The sequence below is a fragment of the Cynocephalus volans genome, chromosome 10 (genome assembly GCF_027409185.1).
Source record: "Cynocephalus volans isolate mCynVol1 chromosome 10, mCynVol1.pri, whole genome shotgun sequence".
NCBI classification, from domain to species: domain Eukaryota; kingdom Metazoa; phylum Chordata; class Mammalia; order Dermoptera; family Cynocephalidae; genus Cynocephalus; species Cynocephalus volans.
The window spans coordinates 21962816-21987670 of NC_084469.1; the positions used below are offsets into that span (position 1 = coordinate 21962816).

The 24855-nt window shown below is 43.3% G+C and overlaps 1 pseudogene; it reads right to left on the reverse strand.

The window, feature by feature from the left end:
• Nucleotides 1–20573: 20573 nt before the first annotated feature.
• LOC134387300 (ATP-dependent RNA helicase DHX29-like) lies at nt 20574–24449 on the reverse strand (annotated as a pseudogene).
• Between the last annotated feature and the right edge of the window lie 406 nt (nt 24450–24855).

Genomic DNA, 24855 nt, shown 5'->3' on the forward strand with positions numbered 1-24855 from the left:
CTCCTGGAGGAAGACCCACAGCTGAGGAAATTGGTGCTGTCTCCAAGCTCAGCGATGCTGGGGGTCCTGCTGTGCTTCCACAGTCTGCATCCTCCCTCTGGGCTGTCTTTCCTTTCTCCCTCTGTGTCACTGGGCTCCCTGTGCATGCATGGATCTGTTTCTCCTGGAACCTGTCCCCTTTGCCTTATTCATTACACACTCTGTCCTGTATCCTCAAACTCAGCTTCTCTATTTGCTCCTTCATGTCAGTACTTAAAAATGCTCTTCTGTCTTCATTATTTAGTAACACTTTTTTAACCCTATGGTGGCTGCTATCCACTGCCCTCTCTCACCTCCCCTGCACTAACGCTCGTCTACACCTGCTGTCTCATTCCTTCGATTTCACTGACTTTTCAACTCACAGTCTTAAGCATTTGTCCCTGCCACTCCACAGAAACTATTTTTATCAGTGTAACCAATGGTTTCCTTACTTCTAAATCCAGCATCTGAGTTCCCATCTTCTTGACTTCCAAGTGGTGTATGATGGTGCTGTTTCCTCCCATCTCTCCATCTTGAAACACTTTTTCTCTGATTTGGGATCGCCCGCTCTCTCAGCTTCCCTCCTACCTCTCTGGTTATTCCTTCTCAGTCTCGTCTTTTGGCTCCTGTTCCTTGGCCCAGTCCTCCAATGTCAGGGTGCTCAGGGTCCCGCTCATTCCCTTGGTTTTCCTCATCAACACTATTCCTCACAGTCACTGACAATCTCATGGCTTCGATGGCTACTATCCATAGGTAGATGACTTTCCAAGTACATCTTCAGGCCCAGGACAGCTTTCTCCCAAGTTTCAGATCCCTAATACGAGTTCTGGCAAACCAAACCTCTGTATGAAACTGCCTCTGCCACTTAGTGGCTATGTGACCTTGAGCAAGTTGCTTGACATCTCTACACTTCAGTTTCCTTCCTCCCAAGGTAAGGGCTTGATTGAGTCGTTGACACTATTATGATTACACAGCAAACTTCCTGTTGACCGTCATCTCCTGCAAGAGTTCCGAAGACATATGGAAAGTGACGTGCCCAAGTTTAACTCACCATCTTCTCCACCTAGCCCCCAAACCTTCATCTTCCCTTTCCCTTCAGCCCACTGAGGTTCCAAAGCATCCTGGACTGCCCTTCGCTCTTCACCCGCATGGCCAATCAGTCACCAAGTCCATGTACCTACCTCCTCAACCTCTCTCTTCACCCCTTCTTACCGCTCTGCCCTCGCCCTCGCTCCGGCCACTATCGTTAGTTTAATGAGCTCTTCAGTGGGTCTCTCTTGCTCCTGAGGTGCAAGCCCCTCAGCATGGTTCACAAGCTCCTGTCTGGTCTGGTGCTGCTTACTTCTCCCTCCACTCCCTCCTCACCCTCTAACACCCAGTCATGTGACTCCTCTTCTCACTATGTTCTCTGGCATTTCACCTGCTGTTCTCTCTGCCTGGAATAGTCTTTTTTCCTGTCCTCTTGCTTTGCGTTGCTAATTCCTTATCTTTGCAGCCTCATTCCAGAATCTCTGGATGGCTTCTCTGCCCTGCCAATGTGAGAAGAGATCCCCAGTCCTATGAGCTTCCCAGTACCTTGTCCTTCACCCATTGCCACACCTTCCTTGCCCTGCTATAATCACCTGTTTCTAAACAAAAGTCCATATTCCCCACCAGAAGGATCATGACCCTCTTGCTCACTGGTATGTCCAGTGCTTGGCATACATTAGGTGCTCTATAAATATTTGCTGAAAAAAATATCTCATTTCAAATCCTTGTGACAATATGAGGGGTGTTCGAAAAGTTCATGGAAAGATTTGTATTACCTTTCCATTCTGTTTCTCCACGAGTTTTTTGAAGAGCCCGTGTATGCATGCTCTAGTCATGCCCCCCTCCAATGGCTGCTCTCCTCAATACCTGGTGCTGGACATCAGGGGTCCTTTTTGCTCTTGTTTATTCTCCTCTAAGTTGCCCTAGTCCTGACCATTAAGAAGTTGAGTGTAGTTGTGGAGATGTGTAAGGCAGTAGGTAATGACAATGGAAATAACACAAGGTGATCTATGTGTACAGGAATCAGTGGGGTGGGATGGGGACAGGAGAGGGGATGGGCAGATACTTCCTGGAGCCATTGACTCTGAGCTGAGTTTTATAAAATAAGGAAGAGCTGGGCAGGGGAAGAAGGAGAGGAGAGATGCTCACCTACTAATGCTTATATTCTTCTATGTGCCAAAAAGCAGCTAAGAAGACACAATACCTATGTCTGCTTCCACCAATGACTTTCACATCTCTGATCAGCTCTACTTCACTGAGACTGTGATGCACACCTGGGATACTGAGTACTGCATTTCCTTCCTGAAAGCTCTCCCATGTCTTCACTCATCTAAATAACCCTGCATCAGAGATGCTGCTAAGGTTAAGAGTCAAGTGCATGCCTGTCTTTACTCTTGATTCCCCCAGGCAAGGGAATGGGCTCAGAGGAGACGAATCCTTTGTCTAAGGCTGAACTGAGCTAATTAGAAACACAGCCAAGTTCAGCTCCAGGACCTGCTCTTTATATAATAAACTGGTGCAGGACCTGCTCTTTATATAATAAACTGGTGCATTCTCCATATTAAGGTTTTTTTTTTTTTGTAAATGAGAATGGGGTATAGAGTAGCAACACCCAAATCTGGAACTTGACTGTTAGCCTTCCTAGATAGATTCTTCATGAAAAGTGTCACTTTCTAGGTTATAAAGATACTTATTCAATAAGAGAAGACAGAAACATTGTGCTTTGTGTATTCTAATACTATAGTTCCATGAAGTTAGAAATAAATTTCACGTAAGAAAGGGCTATCTAGTCACACAGAAGTTAAAAACACTCCTAAATAAAACCATGGAAAGGGAAGAGATCCATAATGGAGTATTTAAAGAACAAAGATATAAACACAGCATATCATATAGATTTATGGGATGCTGCCACGCTGGCACTCAGAGGAAAAGTATCGCTTGTGATGGCCTCTATTAGTGAGAAAGAAGGAAAACCAGGAATTAAGTCTCTACCTAAATAACCTAGAAGGGGTACAAATTATCAAGTGGAAGGAAAGTGGGAAGAATTATAAACCCAAAAGCAGAGATGAATAAAACAGAGACATAAAATTGAATTTGAAGCACGAGCTAGACCAGTGCCTCCCTAATCTGCAATGCATCAGAATTACCTGGGATGCTTGGTTGAACCGTAGATTCCCAGCATCGAGCCCAGACCTACTGAGTCAGACTTGCTGGGGGACTGGCCCTGGAATGTGAATTTCTGACAAATTTCCTCATGATTGTTATACAGTCAGCACCTTTTAATTCTCTGGTGTTGGGAGCCATTGTCTATGCAGGTTCTCTCTGGTAAGATTCAAGGGGTCCTTGGCCAACATCACTATTGGTGGCCTTTATTCTCTTTTCCCTCCACATGGTGGAAGCAGCTGAGTCTTCATGGGACTCCAGCCTCTGGACACAGTTGACTGGTCAGAGAGCAGACACTTGACCTTGGCTGGGCCAATGTGTCCCTTCCCTGAGACTTTTAGATTTGGAACCAAGAGAGTTGTGCAGCCCACCTCTTGTAGTCTGGATTGTTATCTGAAGCAATGAACTCCCTGGTGCCATATTTCCTATCTATGGAGTGGAAAAGAGGAGGAAGCTGGTCTTCAGAGAGAGCAGGTTGAAGGTATGGTACAGAGAGAAGTGGAGAGACCAGAGCGAAGAGGAAATCCCAGCATCATTCAAGTCCCTGCTTCCTTTGTTTCTAAGCCCCAGCTGCTTTTACACCCCTGGTTTCCCAGAGATGCTCCTGTGTTCTTATATTATTTTCCATGCACATGTAAGCTGGCTTGAGCCCCATGTACCAAAGGAGGCTGAGCTAATTCATAGTTTTATTTGGTTCCTTCCTCTCCGGGCACGGGCTCCCAATATCACCACCCACACATTCATCCTTCCAGGACAGTAGTAAGAACAGAGTGGCGGTAGTCCCACCTTCTGTGCCTAGGTGACCATGATGCTTTCTGGGTCCTGGTGTGATAAAGGTCTGTTAAAAGTCAGACTCTGCTTTCTTCTCAGCAGATACCTTCCTGAGTCTTAAGACAAAATCCAATTGTGTCACCTAATAGCCATGGGGATGGGGGCAAAATGTAGCAGCTTAGCCAAGGTGGCCCATCCTTTGGAAAATTAAGGAATAAATCATAAACCGTAGAACTCATATTCATAATATTTCTAAAATTTGAAAAGATACACCTAAACAGTAGGTGCTGTCAAAGCAGTCATCACCAAATATTCCAGAAGTATGTGCTGAATATCTCATTCAAATGGGGGCTGTGTTAGGCCTGGGCATTTAGAGACCAGTAGGATATAGTCACTGTCCCATGAGGTCAGACACACACATGGATAAACAGAAGGGGCAAAATGTTGAGCACAGTGGACAGGGCACTGAAGATTGCAGAGATGGGGACTTTACTCTAACTGGAGACGTCAGCCGAGGCTGCCCTGCCCTGGAAGAGGAGCCATTTGCCCCATGTCTAGGCACAGGTGGAGAGGCCCAGGCACGGGCTGCTTATGGACTCTGTCATCTGGGTCACTGGATACTGGAGGGTCTGTGAGATGGTGGTGGAGGCAAGGCTGGCGGTGCAGGCAGAGGCCACCCTTACAGGCACAGGTCCTCTGCTCTGGGGGTCACGCTTGCTCTTGGTGGTAAGAGGAAGCCAGGGAGGGTTTAAGATGGGGTATGGTCTTGGAAGATGTGCAATGATCAGTGCTGTTCATCGATTATTTCTGGCTCTCCTTTCTGGGCCCGTGGTGGGACTGCACTTCCTGGCCTCCTGTGGTTGGATGGGGTCACATGGGTGGCTCCAGTCAGTGAGGCATGACTGATGTGGACATGTTATTTCTAAGCCAAGCATCTAATTGCCGGTGAGAAATCCCATTGATTTCTCTCTGCCTTTGGCATAATAATGGTCAGTGTTCCAGGTCAGATGGTGGCTGCATTGGTCTGGGGCCTGGAGCCTGGGGTTGGGGTTGGGGAAGAAATCTCAGAAGCCCCCTACTGGACATGTAGCGTGCACAAGCAATGGACCAGTATTCTTTTAAAGCCACCAAGGTTTGGGGTTACTTGGTACCATAGCACATCCCAGCCTGTCCTGATGGATATAGCAGACTTGTCATCCATCCCCTAAGTGGGGGTGGGGCAGGATGCTGGCAGAGAAGGCCTGCGTGCTGGGCCTGTTGCCCCTGCCCATGGAGGACATGGACACCCTTGGACAGGCAGCCCAGGGTTTGGAACCTGGCCTCACTCACATCTCATTGCCCATATGACCAGTACCCTTGACTGCCCCCACCTCCAGTCACCCAGTTACTTCCCAGAGAAGTGAGAAATTCTGAATACAGCCATAAAAAGTGAAAATTGAAGGCCCAGAGAAAGGACACACATAAAAACAACCTTGACTTAAAAAAAACACATGAACTTTAGAAATGTAAATCTCCTTCCGGCTAAATAAATAGAATCAGTCCAAGAAATGACACACACGAATTTCAAAAAGTGTGATTGAAGAAAAAGCGTCAGAGAAAAGAAAATATAATGGCAAGAGAGAAAAATATAGCAAAAGGATCATGGACTTCAGAGTCACAGACCTGCCTTCAGATCGTGCTTTTGATATTTGCAATACAGCCTCCCACACTTGTCCATCCTGTCATCTATGTTTTCATTTGGTAAGGACAGAATGCCTACTGTGTGCCCAGCACTGTGCTTGGTCCTGCGGGCCCCGTGCCTCTGCTGTTCTAAAGCCGATCTGCCTACACGGAGCTTACAGTCCAGTGGGGCATGTAGACAAGGAAGTGGGAAGTGTGACAAAACATTCACCGGGCTGGGTTGTTCTGAGTGTCAGGGTTAATTAATGTACAAGTCACCTTGCAGTGTGCACAGCCGCCCAGAGATGCTAAATAGATAGTGATTGTTAAAATGCCAGAGACTAGTAATGGACCACAGGATATTGCAGAAACAAATCTTCTGTTCAATAACCATTGGAAAGACATGCATTATTTAGTGTAGACAAGGAGGCAATTTGTGACATTGAAAGTTACAATGGAAACTGAAAGGAAATTACTACTCCATAATCCCAAGTTAAAACACTTCCTCCTAAGCCCATGCATGGAAGTCTAAAAGGCCTACAGGGTACTTCAAAAAGTTTGTTGAAAAATAGAATTAAAAGATAATGCAAATCTTTCTATGAATTTTTTGAAATACTCTTGTATTATAGGTGATGTGGTCCCTATTACGTGGGATGGACAGGAAAATGTTAGGAAGGCGAGGGGTTGAGCTCACCAGGCCGCTCACCTGGGAACTGGTTCTCAGTCTTCTGGCCTGGCACCCCGGGCTACCTGGCTCTGCCCAGAGCACACTGCCTCCACCCCTGGATATGGGAAGACACATTTTGGGGATTCTTAGCGTTGTACACAGAATTTAGAAGACATATTCCAGGGAGCTAGACCTGCCATATGTATATTTACATTTTGTTTTGGGGAAAGAAAAAGTGTAGAAAGAACATGGTTTCAGAGTCATAAGCATTTGGAGTCAAATTCAGCTTTGTGTCCTTGGCAAGTTACTTCATCTCTCTGAGCCTCGGTTTCCCTAACTATAAAATGAGACTGATAATAAGAGCTATTGCAAGGATATCTATATATGTATATCTATAATCTATATTTCCTATACACACACTCATGCATACATACATGTATATACATGTATATGTATATGAACACACATGTAAGTATGACCATGTATACGTACATATATACATATATAAAAATACATACATGCATACATTTACATTTATATGTGTGCATATATACATATTTTTATGTGTCCATATATGTATATACACATATTACATGGCCTAGCACAGTGCCTGATACCTGGTCAGAACTTGGCAAATCTTAGTGCCCTTTCTGCAACTATGAGGCCTTCCTTAGTGTTGCCCTATGGTAGCCTGTAAGGCTCCATGTGATCTGAAGACTAGTAACTGTGGGGTCTCTAGATCATCCCCACTGGCAAAAAACTCTCTTACACCTGCCAAGAACAATTATTAGAGTTCAGGTGCCAATTTATCTTCCCAAATGCTATTTAACCTGATACCAAGATAGAAGAGTGACATCAGACAGCTGACGACCCCTAGGCCAGTGGAAAGTTCCCCTGCTGGTCAGCATCACCCTAGAACCTTCCCAGCCCCAGGCCAGGCCTGACCAGTCTGTCCTGGTTTGTATTCATGCTCTGACAGCCCTAGGGCCAGAGGCACAAAGTTGGCATTCTTGGTTACCTTCTCCGCTTGGGTTTTCAAAACTTGTAGACTTTGGTTTTTGTCTTCAAAGTAATGTACATCTGTCCATTTGAAACTAAACTCTCCATTTCTGCCACTTTTTCTCTACTAAGAAGATGGCCAGGGAATATCTTCAGTCTAAGGAGTCTTTTGGGGCACCTGTTAACCAAAGGCAAATACTATGAGCAGGACCTGCCAGGCCCCGCTAAGCAGGAGATCTACTAGGATGTATGTGAAATGCTGATTTCCAGGCCATGCCCAGGCCCACCGTGTGGGGATTTAGAGAGCGGTGTGTGATGGCATGGTGGAAGCTCTAACTTTACCAGCACTGCTGGGGCTTCTGAGGAAGGTCTCACTGGGAAGCCTGCTCTCCAGGGGGCATCTCTCTTGGGGGTCTCCTGAGGAAACAGAATGGGCTCCCAGGATGGGCGGCTGGCCTGACTTCTACAGGACTCATAATGGCCACCTTCATTTTCCCCACTGACTGCGACCCCTCCCTCCAGGGCTTGGCCACAACTCCATCCTGCATTTGCTGGCACTTTCCCTTGTCTCTGACAAGGGAGGAGGGAGAGGAAAGAGCTAAGTTTTATGGAGTTTCTGATACGTGCCAGGTCTGGAGCTAAGGGCTCCCACTTGTGTGATCTGGTTTAATCCTCAATGTACAACAATGTCTAGTGACATATCAAGGTGGAGAAACTGAGAGAGTGAGGGAATCTAAATATCTAGGCTTCCTGGGCACACATGAATCTATAGGTAGGATTTTATGACTCCAAAAAGTGGGCTCTTTTCACTAGTTGCCATGAGTAGCAGGCCAGACTTGGGAAGAAGGGGTCAGGACTGGGAGCAGAGGGACTAATCAATGGATTTTATGTTAAGTCATGTGGAAGATGGTCTACTTGCCCTCTTGTGTTCTCATAATGTGTCCTCTGAGGTGCGTGCTATTATTGCCCCCATTTTACAGGTGAGAAAACTGAGGTCTCCAGAGGTTATACCAAAGGGCATGAAGCTGGCACATGGTGGTCCAGGCAGTCTGGCTCCTGAGCCTGTGGTCTCAACCTCTCTGCCACCTCTTATCCAGGATGATAGCCCCTGGGTGGGGAAGAGACAGAGGGTTCCAAGATAATGAAGAGAGAGAAATGCCGGGACTTGACAACTGGTGAGGTGGGGCTGGTGAGGGACAGGAAGGAGTCAAGGGTGACAGCTAGGTTCTGGCTGGGTAGCCAGTGGGTGGAGCCTTCCTCCCCTGTGGGAGGGAATAGAGGGCAAGGAGATGGTTTGGGGAGCGAGAGGGAGATTGTGAATTCAGTTTGGGGCACAGTGATTTTGAAATGCCTGTGCTACTGCCAAGCCAAATTTGTGTGGATTCACGGGATAATCATAATCCATCCATCCACTGAACAAATATTTATTCAACATTTAATTTGACAGTGCTGTGTGCCAGGCCCTGGCACAGACTAGAGCCTGTCCCTGAAGAAGAGACCCCATTTTGTCATGTTTATTTCTGATGTCGTCTCTGGTATTATCTTGTTCCTTCCTTCAACATTTCCACTCACATCAGTCATCAGTTATCAATCACAGATAACAGAGTCTGTGGCTAGAATGACATTTCCACCACTCATAGCCACAGATGTGTGAGGGCCAGCATGTGACAGGGCACCTTTGTGCTAATCCAGGGTCTCTGTGTCACAGGGAGCCGTCAGGGAGACTTGGAAATCCTTGTCTCTTTGCCCATCTTTCCCTAAGTGTCTCTTCCCTGGGGAGGGGAGGGAGCCACACCCCTGGGGAGGGAAGGGGGGAGACAGGCTGCCTTGCAAAGTGTCAGTTGTGAGGAGTTGAGGCTGACTGAGAAAAACCTCCAAACCCACTGATCTTGATCTGATCGTGCCTCTCAGTGGTGCCCATCAGATTGTGGTGAGGTGGAATCCACACCCACAAGCTGTGTGACACCCCACAAGTCACTTCTCATCTCTGAGCCTCACTTTCTCATCTGTAAATGGGATGATGCCTACCTACTTTGGAGAGATGATATGGGGATTTCTATAGGAAACTGGGTGCAAAGTGCTCAGCACATAGTAGGTTCCCACCCCCATCAATCATTTGTTGATTAGCAATAGCTTCCCATTTCGGTGATGCTTATGAACCCACTCGCTCTGTAAGTTTCTATAGGTGCGTATGTGTGTGTAGGTGACTTCTTGTATTTTTATGTATGTGTAATACATCTATTCAAAGCTATATATGTTTTAGATTAACTTTCTGCAAAAGAAAAATAAATTAGAATTGCATTAGAATAATTTTTGCATAAATATTCAACATAGTTCTATTCCTCAATATTTTACATTTCTGTTGAAAGGAATATTACTTCTAAGAAAATTCCAAAAATTACCCACATTCTCTGAATAGTAGCCCCCTTCCCTGTACCTTTCTATCTTTGACTGTAAATACTCATACTTATATACAGTCTTATTTTCCCATTATTGAATCACAGTCTACCCATGGTTTTGTGCTGTGCTTTTTGCACTTAACCATTTCAACAATGTCTGGGGGTGGGGGGGGGAAGTGTCTATCTGTTAAATGCCTTTGTATAAATAAGTTTTAAGAGTTTCACAATATTCCATTGCATTGATGTTCAATTAATTAAGAAAGCACTCCTCATGTTAAATATGTCAGTCTTTTTAGATAAGATAAGATTTCAGGATAGAATTCTTTCTATGATAATGCCTGCGTTCTTTCTGGGCACTTTGAGGAATCTCTTTTTCTAAGAAAGAGCACCTTGTTTTGAGCCCTCTGCTAAAGATTTGGGTTTGATTTTAGAACTAAGTCTATTTCTTCCTTTCTAGAGCATGTGGGTGAGCTTTTCCTTTCTAAGAAGAAAAATTAACAATCCCAGTTGGTTGCTACTTAAACAAGAGGAGAGGAGATTTATTATATTTTACCAAAAGGACTGAATGTTGAAAGGAGCATACAGTTGAAAATAATTAAAACAACAACCAATGTTTATTGAGTACTATATAAGTGTTCAGGAACTGTTCTAATTCACTGTACCCTCACACCAACCTGATGAGTTAGGGACGATTCTAATCCATGTTTTGCAGAAGAGGAAGTTGAGGTCAGAGAAGTTAAGTGATTTGGCCAACTTCACACAATCAGGAAGTGACTTGAACTCAGACTGTCTGACTCTAGAGCCCAGGTCTAGGTTAAAATCCCAGTCATGCTATTCGTATATTGGGTGTCCTTCAGCAAGTCATTTGACTGCTCTGAGACTCAGCTTCTCACTAGTGAAATGTAGTGACAAGTCCTATTTCAAAGGATAGAGGTGAGAATTGAGCGAGATGACTGTGTAGAAGCTCATGTGATAGCTGACATGAGATATTTGCTCAGTAGCAGTACCAGTCCCCTTTCCTTCTTTTCTCACAGTGCTCAGATCCCAACCCTCCACCCAGCTTGGCCTCTGGACCAGAAAGACAACTACTTTCTACTGAAGTGTTTGTGTTCCTCAATCATCTTGTTATTTTGGCTTGTGAGCTCATTTTCCCTGGGAGTATTGGCTACTCCTTAAGGCAATGCTGGTGGTGAGATGCCAGACACCCTCTGTTTCAATTCCAGTGAGCTCAGTGAGTAGGGGGATCTGAGCCCTGTGCTGGAGCAGAGGGAGCCCCAGTCATCAGAAAACACCCAAGAAGACAACCCTCAGGTCAGGTCTTAACACTTTGCCAACCAAGGAAAGGCAGCATTAGCAGGACACACTCCTTAGATTGTAATTTCACAGCCCCAGAAGTTTGGACAGGGCTAGAAAGGAAGCAGCAGCCAGAACCAGCTCCTCAGCCTGCTTTGCTCAGCCTTTCGTAGGGGCCGGACTTCTACGCTGCTCTGATTGTACTCCTGAGGATACCTGGCCCCGAGGTTTGAGTCTCCACAGGGTTTTTTCAAGGCTGTGACTGGGGAGAAGTAAGAACAGCATTCCTAATATTTTCTCTTCTGTGTTATATCTCCTCTATTGTGCTGGACTGCCTCTTGCCCAGGCAAAAGCCATCATCACCTTCCACCCTACCCTCCAATTTGAAATAGCACCCAGTCCTGGCAGTATTGCGTGGTTTTCAGTTTTCCTGTTCAGACTCCTTTGAGTTTCTCTGGAGTTGACCTTGGGACGGGGGTTAAACAGCCATGATTGCTCTGAATCCTGATTGGAAATGGAACCAGAGGAGCAACCTCTACTTGTCATCCCTTTAGCTTTTGACAGCTCATGTAACCATTTCCACGGGGCCTCAGCCCTTCAAAGGCACACACACACATGCACACTTGCACACACACCAGGTTCCTCCCCTGGCGTGCCAGGGTTGGGGGAGAGGTGTGGCAGGAGGAACTGGCAGACCCAGTCTTTGCCCTCATTGGCCATGAACTCCTCCTTCTAGAATCACAGGAGCTGCCTGTGATTCCTGATCTTCCTGAGGCTTTGACATCTAGGTTTCTCTTAGATACCATGAGATGCCCAAGGATTCTTCTGATAGCCTTCCTACTTTCTTAAAATACTTCATTCATTTACTACATATCTATAAAGCAGCAACTATTTGCTAAACATTGTGCTAAGTGAAAACTTGAATTGGCTTCTGTTTCTGTCACTTACAACCAAAAGCATCTTAGCTAAGACACTATGTGTTATTATGTTTGTTTTGTGGATATGAATGTGAGGAACAGGGGAGTACAGGTAAACCCCAACTCAGAGCCCATAGCAAGTAAGGATGGAGCTAGGAAACACATCTTTGTCTGAGCACTTTGCACTTCACCCCACTGCTTCAGGCAAGTAACTGTCCAATTTTTTCTACATTATGCTAAGATCAAGAAGTAAATGCACATAGTGCATTATCCCAAGAGAGAAGCATTAAAAATATCCTGGATAAGATAGGGGAATTTGATGATGTTCTTAACTTTTAAAGCAATGCTCCACAGTAATTATAAAAATGGACTTCGGGGGCCAATGCATCTAAGATCAAATTCTCACTTTTCCATTTTCTGGGTAGGTGACCTTCATTAATTTACTTTCTGAGCCTCAGTGTCCTTCTCTGTAAAATGGGAGAATTGCAGTTATAGCTACCACTTGTGTTTGTCACAGGATTCAAGGAGACAGTGCATGTAAGCACTGAGCCTTACATGCCTAGCATAGAGTTAGCACTCAGTGAATACTGGTTGTTAAGATGATGATGATGACAATGAAGATAATGATGAAGACAAATTCAAAGATGTTAGTGTTGGCAGATGCACTATGACCTGCACATGCTCAGCACTAAACAGTTCTCTACAAAAAGTTAACCTGTTTAGTTTTCTAGTGGTTGTAGTTTATGGCTGCAAAGGGGATGATATGGGTTTGTGCTGTAGGGTAGGTGAGTGGTAAGTCATGGGTGCCTTCACGTTATCCAGGGCAAGGCTGCTTTTGCTATCATTTCTGCCGAAGACATTTGGGGAACACCAGGGTATGTGATTGAGCACTAAAGAGCATCCAGGTTGGCTTTGCAAAAGAGCGTGGATTGGACCTGAGGTGTTCTGCACCCCATCTGAGGCAGAATTAGTGTGGTATTCTAGGTAAGGCAGACACCCCACTCAGACCCCTAAAGTCTCACCATTACAATGACATCTTTGCTAGAGGTCATTGATCTTTCAGTCGACAGCAGATACTCCCAGCCCAATAGGTACCCAATTTTAGAAGCCACAGTGGGGCTTATGTGCTGCCCAGTTGCTGTCAGAATCTCAGCAACTGGTGAAAACTATCTCCCCATCCTCTTTGGCCATAGATTGGCATTAGAGATAAGAGTACAGGGAGGGAGTCAGCACCCAAGAAATGGAGCAAAGCTCAAACCTGGAGGAAATCCCAAGCAGGTCCCAGGAGAGGCAAGCTGTTTAATTTCCATAAATGGGCTGAGTTAGAACTGTCCCTCAGCTTGGATCACAAAGCAACAAACCCTTGAAGGACAGCTGCAAAGTGAATTTTTAAATTTCAAAGTTATTGTATAATTTTGAAAGTTTAATATCTTGCATAATAAAATCATATATTATTTAAGTACTCTTTTTTCCTTGTAAAGTATCTGGGGGAAGCAGGGAGAGAGAAGAGAGACAGGGGTAAAGACAGAGACAGAAGCAGAGAGAGAGAGAGAGAGCTTTCAAATATCATTTAATGCCTAAATGTCACAGGCTTAAAAAATTCAACAGAATTCTCATGCATTCTTTCCCACAGGGGGCTACCCTTTAAACAATGACCTTTAAGAAAACCCAAGCAAACAAACAGCTGTGTTACTGAGGACATAACATTTTTTAATCAGCCTTGGACATTCCACCACTGACAGTATAAATATCAATCCAAATGGTCAGTATTTTGGGCAATAGATCTTGGGATCTAACAGATTTTTGTGGGCCACATCTATCTGGGGGTGAATCAGACCTGGATTCTTCCAAGATGAGATGGTTTAAATAATTGTCATTTCTCGTGTTTGTAAAAATTCCATTTGACCTTCTAGCTGCCATGATTTATCTGTACACTCTAGAGGAGAGGCAGGGTTGGTTCACAGAGTCATTACTGTAGACTGGATGCCCCCCTCACCTCATTGAGGCTTAATCCCCATTGTTATCTGTTGAGGGTGGGAAATCCTATTGTGGTAATTGAAAGGCAGATCCTTGAAGAGGTGATTGAATTGTAGGACTGTATAGTGAATGGACTGAAAATGGCAGTCAGGGCATGGTTCTGAGGGCTTTAAAAGAAGAGAGAAGAGAGTGTCTCTCTCTCTCTCTGTTCCCTCTTCTCTCTCTGCTTCCACCATTTTGCAATGTGAAGGGTCACTGTCACTACCATCAGATATGTTCCTTGGACTTTAGACTTCCCAGCCTCAGAAACTATAAGCAATAAATATCATTTTCTTTTAAATTACCCAGCTGTGTGTATTTTGTTATGAGCAACAGAAGTGGACTAATACAGAAAAGAAAACTGGGACCAGAGAAGTGGGGTGTTGCTTATAATAAATATTTGAAAATGTGGAAGCAGCTTTGGAACTGGATGTTGAAGAGAGGCTGGAGGAATTTGGAGGAACAGGCTAGAAGAAACCTAGATTCTAGTGAAAGTTTAGAAGACAAAAAAACCAGGGAAAGTTTTAGAGACTGGTTAAATGGTGGCGACCAGAATGCTGATAGAAATATGGATGTAAAGACTATTCTAAGGACGTCTCAGATGCAAATAAGAAGGGACTCACTGGAAACTGGGGCAAAGATCACTCTTGCTATGAACTGGCAAGGAACTTGGCTTCATATGCCCATGCCTTAGGACTCTGTGGAAGGTGGGACTTAAGAGTTGTGAACCAGAATGTTTGGCAAAAGAAATTTCTAAGCAGCAAAACATCAAATTAGCTGCATGGCTACTTGTAACAGCCTACGCTGAGTTAAGGCAGCATAGGCATGACATAAATCCAGAATTTAAGAGAAGCAGAGTGCAAAGATTTGGAAAATTTGCAGCATGGCCATGTGGTAGAGAAGCAGAGAGCACAAAATGGTGCAGCCCAGTGACCATTAACTAAGATTAGTACAAAATAAAGGGATTATAGGCCCCGAAGACATTGCAGAAGCCTCTGGGGCCAACCCTTCCATTTCAGGCCCAAAGACCTAGGGAGACAAAATGGTCTTGGGGGAACAAGCCTGAGGATCCCTCCACAGGCTCACCACCCAGGAACACCTTGGGATGCTGCTTCTCACACCCCTGCTGCTCTAGCCTTGGCTAAATTGGCCCCAGGTATGGCTGGACCTGCACCTTTGAAAGATACAAGCTGGAAGTCTTGGCAGAGTCCCCGTGGTGTTAGGTCTGCAGGTTTACAAAATGCCAGAGCTGGGAAGGCTTGGGAGCCTCCACCCTGATTTCAAAAGATGTATGGAAAAGCCTGGGGGCCCAGGAAGAGATATGTCACAGGGGCAGATTTACTGCACAGAGTCTTTGCTAGAGCAATGCCTAGTAGAAATGTGGGGTTGGAGTTGCAGCAGAGAAACCCAGTCAGTGCCATGTCTAGTGGAGCTGTGAGAGTGGGGCCACCATGGAGACCCCAGAATTGCAGAGCTACCAGCATGCAATGTCAGCCTGTGAGAGGTGAAGCATCACTTGAGACCAGGAAAGTCATAGAAGCAGAGCTACCTGGGGACTTGGGGATCCGATCCCCATACCAGCATGCAGAGGACATTGAACACAGAGCCAATGTACATGATTTGCCCGTTTTGAGATTTAACACCTGCCCTGCTGGGTTTCAGACTCATTTGAGAGATATTATCCCTTTCTTTTAGCTTATTTCTCCCTTTTGGAATGGGAATATGTACCCTATGCTTGTCCCACCATTGTACCTTGGAAGTAGATAACTTGTTTTGATTTCACAGATGGGACTTTGAACTTTGTACTTTTGAGTTGAAACAAGTTAGGACTTTGGGGATGAAATGAATGTGTTTGTGTGTGAAAAGGACATGCGTTTGGGGGACTCAGGGGCAGAATGCTGTAGAACCCCCCCAACCTCACTGAGGCTAAATCCCCACTGTTAATTGTTGAAGGTGGTAAGTCCAATTATGGTAATTGAAAGGCGGAACCTTGAAGAGGTGATTAGATTGCAGGACCATGCAGTAGTGAATGGATTAAAAATGGTGGTTAAGAGCATGGTTCTGAGGGCTTTAAAAGAAGAGGAGAGTGTCTCTCTCTCTGCTCTCTCTGCTTCCACCATCATGCATTGCAAGGGGTCACTGTCACCACCACCAGATATGTTCTTTGGACTTTGGACTTCCCAGCCTCAGAAACTGTAAGCAAAAAATTCCGTTTTCTTATAAATTAGCCAGTTCTGTTTATTTTGTTATAAGCAACAGAAACGGACTAATACAGTCATCTATAGGAAAACATATATTAAATTGCAGGTTCTATTTCCCCCAAAATCTCAAACCAGGGATTAAAAAATGCCAGTGTTACATAGTGTAAAGGACATGGTACTTGAAGTGTGAAGACCTGAGTTCATGTCTTGGTGTCATTAATAAGCTCCCAGTAGGGCCAGAGAGAGAAGTCTTTCCAGAAAATAGCAACCACAGGCAGGTGTTTTGCCAGCTTCCTGAAGACAGCAACCCTCTTGAGAAATACAGGTAATAACAACTGTGCTTAAAATTGGAACTTTGAACAATTGCACACCAAGAGATTGGTAACTCTTTGTAATTGATACTAAACATATTAACAGCATAAGCGACCTTCCCAGCCCACCAGTGTGGGATCAGAACAGCTTGGGTCAAGTTTCGGCAGGTCCTGGATGGGCTCAACACAGAAATAATTTCCTTAGCTAATGGATTCACTAATTGCCAGTGAGGAGAAATTGGAAGTTAGTTATTAGAATTTTATTCAATATAATATGACTGCAAATATTTCATTTTCAGTCCTTTTCTGTCTTCAGAGACTCAAATACAGCAGCCCTTTCAGGTACTGAAAAAAGATGAACTCTGTAAATGGTTGTCTATACTCACTGTCTCTGATTTCTCAGAGAAATCAGAGAAATTTTTTTTCAATTTCTTTAAAAAAATTCTTTTTATTGAAACATAATTGATTATACATATTTGCAGGATACAGAGTTGACTATCAGTATTTGTGTACAATATATGATGATCAAATCAGGGTAGCTGGCAGTTTAATCATTACAAAATGTAAAATGTAGGGTGTTTTATTTTTTTGCCACAAAACTAGTCTTGATACATTCAAAAAGACTAAGATCACAGAAAATATGTTCTCTGACCTCAATAACAGAAAGAAATTTAGAAAATTCATAAATGTGTGGATATTAAACAGCATTCCCCTAATTAGACAATGGGTAAAAAGAAAAACCACAGGGAAATTAGAGAGTACTTTGAGATAAAAATCAAAGCATAACATATCAAAAATTTAGGATACAGGACTTGTGCAGTGCTTAGAGGAAAATTTATACTTGTAAACACTTGCATTAAAAATAAGAAAAATCTCAAATCAGTAATGTAAATTTCTACCTCAAGAAAATAGAAAAAGAAGAGTAAACTAAACCAAAAGCAAAAATAAGTAGGAAATAACAAAGATGACAACAGAAATATATGAAATAGAAAAAGAACAATAGAGAAAATCAACAAAACCAAAAATTGATTCTTTAAAAAGAAAAAAGAGAGAAGACTGAAATTACTAAAATCAGAAATAAAGCAGGAAAATTATTACATTGTCATCATGGTTTTTTTGTGGTGGTAAGATTTAGTTTCTTTCTCTTTCTTGTCTGGATTTTTGTTCTACCAGTGGGTTTTGTTCTTTCTCGCGTATTCATGGTAGTGATTATTGTTTTTCAGATTCAAGATGCAGGACTTCCTTGAGGATTTCTTGTATGGCTGGCTGTGTGGTAGTGAACTCCCACTGTTTTTGTCTGGAAAATACCCTATTTCCCCCTCATTTCTGAAGGATAGCCTTGCTGGGTATAGCCTTCTTGGCTGGCAGTTTTTGTTTGTTTGTTTGTTTTTTAGTATTTTGAATATATCATCCCATCGTCTTCTGGCCTGCAGAGTTTCTGTTGAGAAGTCTGCTGTTAGTCTGAGAGGGGTTCCCTTATAGGTGACTTGATGCTTTTCTCTTGCTTCTTTTAAGATTCTTTGTCTTTAAGCTTTGCCTGTTTGTCTATAATGTATCTTGGAGAGGATCTTTTTGGGTTGAATCTGTTTGGGGATCTTTGAGCCTCCTGGATATGAAGGTCCATGTCTCTTCCAATACCTGGGAAGTTTTCTGATATTATTTTGTCAAATAGGTTTTCTATGCCTTTTCCTTTCTCCTTCCCTTCTAGAACACTTATGATTTGAATGTTTGTGCATTTAAGGTTATCTGCTAGTTCGCTTAGATTTTCTTCTTTTTTAAAATTCTTTTTTCCTTTTTTTTTTTTTTTTTTGGTCCATCTGGGTTATTTCCAAAAGACTATCTTCAAGATCAGAAATTCTTTCTTCTACTTGTTCCAGCCTGCTGCTTAGCCTATTGGTTGTCTTTTTATTTCATTGTGTGATTTTTCAGTTCCAAGAGTTCTGCTGCATTCTTTTTAGTGTATTAATCACCTTGTAAATTTCCTCATTCCTATCCTGGATTTTTTTCCCCCTCATTTATTATGTTGTCTAACTGAGTCTTCTTGTATCTCAGTGAGTTTCCTTAAGATTATTGCTTGGAATTCCTTTTTTAGTCATTTCAAGGATTTCCTACTCTATAGGGAGGGGCTGGTATTTGAGAATTACTGTATTCTTTTGGTGGTGTCATATTTTCTTGGGTTTCTTATTTCTAGTATCTCTACATTGATGTCTGGTCATCTGGTAGAGCAGTTGCTTCTTCTATTACTCTGGAGTGGGCTTTGAGAAAAGAGCCATCATCTTCTTTTTCTGGTCTCCACTGGTAACTCTCCTTATGTTAACATAGTCAAGTCTCTGGTGGGCCTCTGGCACAGTGGCTGTGGAGTCAAGCCCCTTTTGTGGCATCTGTGGCTGTGGTGATGTATGTGGTGGGCCACCCATGTTGAAGTGGTGTTTTTGGCATGCTCTCTTGTCTGCTTCCAGGGGGAGGGGATGAGCTCTGGGTTCAATTCTATAGCTTTAACAGCCATTTATAGGTTGAACCATAAGAAGTCACTATTTTGTAGGTCAAAATGATTGACTATTGACACTTTCACATGGTTAAGCCTAATGACTCCCACATGCTATCTTCCATAATCTCTGGATACCTTCATCTACCTACGTAGTAGGCTTAATATTTTCTCCTGGGTGTCTGAAAGGCATTACAAGCATAGCTTGATCAAATCCAAACTCTGATAATCTCCTGCTATTCCCTTTACCCCCCCCCATCAAACCTGCTCCTCCTATATTCTTGTTTATTTCAATTAATGGTACGTGCATTATTTAAGTTGTTCAGCTAAAAAAATCCTTGGAGTTATCCTTGTATCCTCTATTCCTTCAGTACTAACATTAACTCATCTGCAAATCCTTTTGACTCCAACTTCACAATACGTCCAACCCTGATAACGTTGTACCGTATGTACCACATGTTGGCTTGAAGCATTATCATCTCTAACCTGGCTTATGCAATTGTCTCCTAACTGGTCTCCTTGCTTCTGTCCTTATTGCTTAAAGCAGCCAGAGGAATCCTGTTTAAAAAATTTTAAATCATGTCAATGATCAAAACCCCCTCTAGGGGCTTACTGACTTCCTCAGAGTCAAAGTCCTTACAATGGCCTTCCCATCTCTGTGGAGATCTTGTTTCTGTTTCTCCCTGGCCTTAACCAGGGACTTCTCTGTCTCACCACTTCAGGCACATTGGCCTTCTTGTTGTTCTTCCAGACATGCTTCTGTCTCAGGGCCTTTGCACTGGCAAGTTTTTCTGCCTGGAATGCTTCTCCCGTGAACAGCTGCATGGTGCACTCTCTCATTTCCTTCAAACCTTTGCTTAAATGTCACTTTCTTGTGAGGCCTTCCACCCATTTAAAAAGTGCAGCCCTTTCCCCTGCCTTCTCACTTTTACCTTGTCTCTTCTCAGTCTCCCCCTACTAAAGAGGGGGTTTCTCTCTATTTTGCTCATTGCTATATCCCAGCACCCAGAACAGTATCTGGCACATAGTGGTGTTTAATTCATACTTGTCGATAAATGTCTAGGTACCAGGACCAAACCTGTTTTGGAGAGAATGAATGTTACCAAAAGATTTTCAGGGGACTTTCTTGTTTTCCCAGTCAACAGGGAAATGTAGCCCGCCTGAAAACAGCCATACTATTATATTTCTCATTATGCTTTTAGACCCCCAGTGTCCATGAGCTGCCACAATGTGCCAGATCCCACGCTGAATGCTGTGGAGACAAGGAAGGCAAAATCCGCCTAGCACTTGCCCTCAGGGAGTTTGTATATAGTGGGGGAGAGAGATATTATCAAATAATCACACAGATGTGTAAAAATGAGGTTCAGACATGTGTTGTAAGGGAGAGATACTGAGTGCAATGAAAGCTTAATCAGGAATATTTGGGAAGGTGTCTCAGATGAAGTGATACTTGAGCTGGGATGGATGGGGGCATACACCCTTGCTAGATGAAAAATAGTAGCCTGCTTCTCTAGCCACGCTGATTGGTGCAGAAGTGGGAACGAGACTCCTGCCAAGCCAGTTATGGTCATTCCCTGGGGGTTTTCTAATTGGAGATGGGAGAAAGTGACTCTTCCTCTCAGGTAGCTAACATCTGGCTGTGAGCTCAGAGCTGCTGATGTAAAGGTTGTGGAAGATGAAAATTTTGCTGCCTTACACCCTCCAGGGTTAATAGTGATGTTCTGTTAAGAAAGTTCCTCTGGAAATATGTGATTTCAGAATGATAGCCTCAATTTCAACCAATTGGTGCGGTAAAAGGAGACTTCTGTGTCATTAGAGCAGCTGGTGTTGTCACTGGCTCAAGGCAACCAATTGTGGCACCCAAAACAAGCATCTTGTCACTCTTGACATTCACAGGTAAAGCTTCAAGGTGTTGGCCCACTGGAGTCATTTGGTTCATTTGGTTCACAAGCTCCAAGCTTTCGGAGTGAATTCATTGCATTACTGATTAGTTGAAGCTGAGGAAGATCTAAAGCTTTGGAGGGGAAATCTTCAGGAGAACCAAGATTACATTTCATGATATGAAGACATAATTCCTGCAAAGGTACGTGCAAGATTTCAGGAACAGAATAGTCCATAAAGCCTTCAAATCTTTCTCTTGGGCACATTCGGAAGCAGCAGCCATCTCTGACCCACCCAGCTCTTCCCTGGTGCTGCAGAGCACCAGCTTTACCGACAAACGTCTTGACCAAAGAACTCATCTGAGTGCTTTCATGGTACTTCCTTTCTTTTCTTCTTCCAGTTTCAAATACAAATACAACATCTGGAATAGTGATATGATCTCTGCAATACTTGTTGCTCAAACCATCTTCCTGACTTCTGGAGGAGGAAGTGTGAATGCTGCAGCTTGATCTTGAGCTGAAAGAATAGAATGCAAAGCTATCACTTTATACGGTTCATGATAAAATCTTCTATCATTTGAAAGAGACGATACAGCTGTTGAATGGGAGCAAGGCCTGGTAGAAAGATCAATATTGCTCCTTCAGTATTTCTGATTTGGGGACTTTTGTCTAAATATGTAAGTAGTTCCAAAATGAGATCCAGGATGATTTTATGAGGATTCATGTCAAGAGTAGCATGCTGAGTGCAGTTGCTGTACTCTTGGTAAAATGGATTTAAATCAGCACTTGCCGTAGTCTGAACTGGGATGTATTCCTGATACTTTTTTATTCCTCCTGCTTTGCTTGTAACATGAATGGTTACTTCTTCTTCCTCCAGAAATTTCTGACAATATTCTGAGTCTTTCTCCAGTATGAGCCTGTCTCTTTTACTGTATCTTTAAGATAAAACACCTCAACAGTTCTTCATCCTGAAATTCTGAGAATAGGGAAGTGTGTGTAATGTGTAGAAAACTTTTCACTGTCCACAGAGGTACTCAGAATCAAATGCATTTCAGAACGTTTCTGTAGAATTTCCTTCAAAGTAACAAGTAGGAAGTCTGACTGGACACTTCTTTCACGAACCTCATCTACAATAACATGAGACACATTGGTTAGAAGACCATCTTTTTGAGGTTTCCTTAGCAAAACCCCTCTTGTGCAATAGAGTAACCTGGTAGATTCACTAGCTCGAGATTCCATCTGGATCTGATATCCACACACAGAATCCTTTCCTCCAGGTCCATTTTCACAGCCCAATTCATCCCATAGTCTGGTGGCTAAACTCACTGCTGACATTCTTCGAGGCTGGGTATGGACAATGTTACATTTACTTGTTCCTCACTCATTTAGAAGCAAATCTTCTAAAAGAAAATGTGGTACTCGAGTACTTTTACCACTCCCTGTTTCACCTGCCGCAACCACTACCCAGTGCCTTTTTAGAGTTTCGACAATTGAATCCCTGTGTCCAAACACAGGTAACCGTTGTCTTTCCTTTAGAAGTCTCTGATACTTAGGTGTACTTTGCAACTTTCTAAAGAGGCTTCTGACAGGCTCCACATCTTCTCCATTTGCTGATTCCAAGGATAGTGCAAAAAAAAAATCCTCATCAGAAATAAATTTTCCCAAGATTCCTCAGGATCTTCAGAGTTTTCTTTCTTATTTTCAGAATGCCGTTGCTCTGCTGTTTCAATTCATTCAGAAGTTTGGCGATAAAACGATCACGTGGTTTGTTGGTTTCCATCTTATTTAATTCTTCCCTTTCCTTTTCTGCATCACTCCACTCCGGCCAAACATCTCAGTGAGTGTGAGGAAGTGACAGACGAGCTGACGGTCCTTCCCCTAAATGATAAAGGGCCGAAGTAGCTTCCAGGTTCTGGACTTGCACACCCTCCTCTGTTAAGACTGCCCAGCACACCACGGGGACATCGTCTTCAAATGTGATCACCCCTACCCTACATTTCCAGTACCTACCTACAGGAACTTTTCCAAAGGATGGATTTGGACTCTCGAGAAGATTCTTTCTGACCCAATAGATCTGAAATTGTTTGGGAGATTTTCCAGTCCAGCTTTGAGTGGTAAAGTCAAAACTTCTTACATGGGCCGGCCCCGTGGCTCACTCGGGAGAGTGCGGTGCTGGTAGCGCTGAGGCCGCGGGTTCGGATCCTATATAGGGATGGCCGGTGCGCTCACTGGCTGAGCATGGTGCAGACGACACAAGCCAGGGGTTATGATCCCCTTACCAGTAAAAAAAAAAAAAAAAAAAAAAAAAAAAAAAAAAACTTCTTACATCATGAAGTTCTTTCTTTTTATCTTTTCCGTCTTCAGTAGCAACTGTAGATTTTTCAAATAAATTAAAGTTCAAAGTACTTTCCCCTTCTGTGACTACAGGAGGCTTTTCCCTCTCGTCTTGTTGATGTGAAATCTTTATGGCTAGATTGAATACTGGATGGTCTTCTAAAGTTTCTGTTTCTCTTTGAAATTTCATTATTTTTTTCTTGAGCCTCTTTTTGGCCTTGCTTGTTTTTTTTTTTTTTTTTTTCTTTCTAGTTTTAAGGTGGCTGCTTGCTCCTTTGCACCCAGAAGTTTTGCTGCAAGATGCAAGCACCTTTCATTAGCGTCAAATTTTTCCTCCTCTTCTAAACTTTCAGAATTCTCAGTCTTTTCTTCATTTTGTTGCTCTGCAGACCGCAAAATCCACTCTTTCATACTTACTTCCATATTTTTTCTTCCTTCTTTGGCTAGAAAGAGAAAATAAATATCTTAATCTTAGGATCTTCTTCCTGTTTTTTGGTTTTAGGTTGCAACGGAGGTGAAATAGTGGCTTGTATTTGAGGAAGTGGAATTTTGGAGATCGGACTGGAATTTTAGATTGTTACTCTTCAAATTCCTGACTGAATCCTTCAGGAAGTGCATCATCTGAAAGGTTTAAACAGAGCCAATCCAGGGCAGAGTGAAGATCACCTCCACATAAGAGGGTGTTGGTCACGGCATCGTCACCATCCTCAGTCTTAAATGAAAATGCTTGTAAAGCCTTGTATAAATCCTGTCATTTTTTGGCAGTAAGTCTTCCAGGAGTCACTCCCTTGTTATTATTTTGCTTTTTATACTCATTGATCACTCCAATAATTCTTTGCTCTAGTTTACGCTTAATTACCACTTTCAAAATAGATTTATCCAGATTTGCAGGACCACCAGAGGCATTTGCAGAATTAAAATAATACATTTTTGGACCTTGCTTGACTCGAGGCTCCCTGGCACTGGCAGCAGTGTCAGGGGGTGGCCTGGCCACAGGCTTCTTACTTTGGGCCTCCCTGGCAGGCAGCTCCGGCTTTGGCAGATTTGGCTCTGGAAGCAGATGTGGTGGTCTGGGCTGCTGCAGCCCTGGTTCCTTATTTGTCTTGTTCTCAAAGTCCATGTCACAGCTGTGGCAGGAGATTCCTCCCAGCCCGGACCCTGGCACCACCACAGTGCAGCAACTGAGAGCTCTTCACATTCCAATCAGGCCCCTGATATGGACAACTGGGGAGGCAGTGGTTTGTGCAGGTCATAATAGTTCTGCGCACCTCTGCTGCTCACCTGGTGGCTGCCTCTGCTCCAGCCATCACAGTGCTTCTCCTCCCTTTACTTTCTTATCTTTTATTCTAGAGATTTCATTATATACAATTCAAAAATCTTGTATACTGAAAAGTAAGTCTTTGTTTGTTACCCCCAACACCAATTCCTCTCCTTAGAGGCAGTTTCTTTTGTGTCCTTCCAGAGGACGTTTACACACACACACAAAGAAAATATAAATTTGACTGAATATGATTTTACCCAAAGGTTATATACTATGCATGTGACATTCCTCACTCTTAGTACTTAATATATTTTGGATTCCATCTAAGTGCACATAAACTGGCCTTATTCTTAACAGTTGCTGAATATTCCACTGCAGAGAGCTAGCATGTGCTTAGCTAGTTCCCAATTAATGGATATTTAGGCTTTTCCCAATATTTTGCTATTACTAAA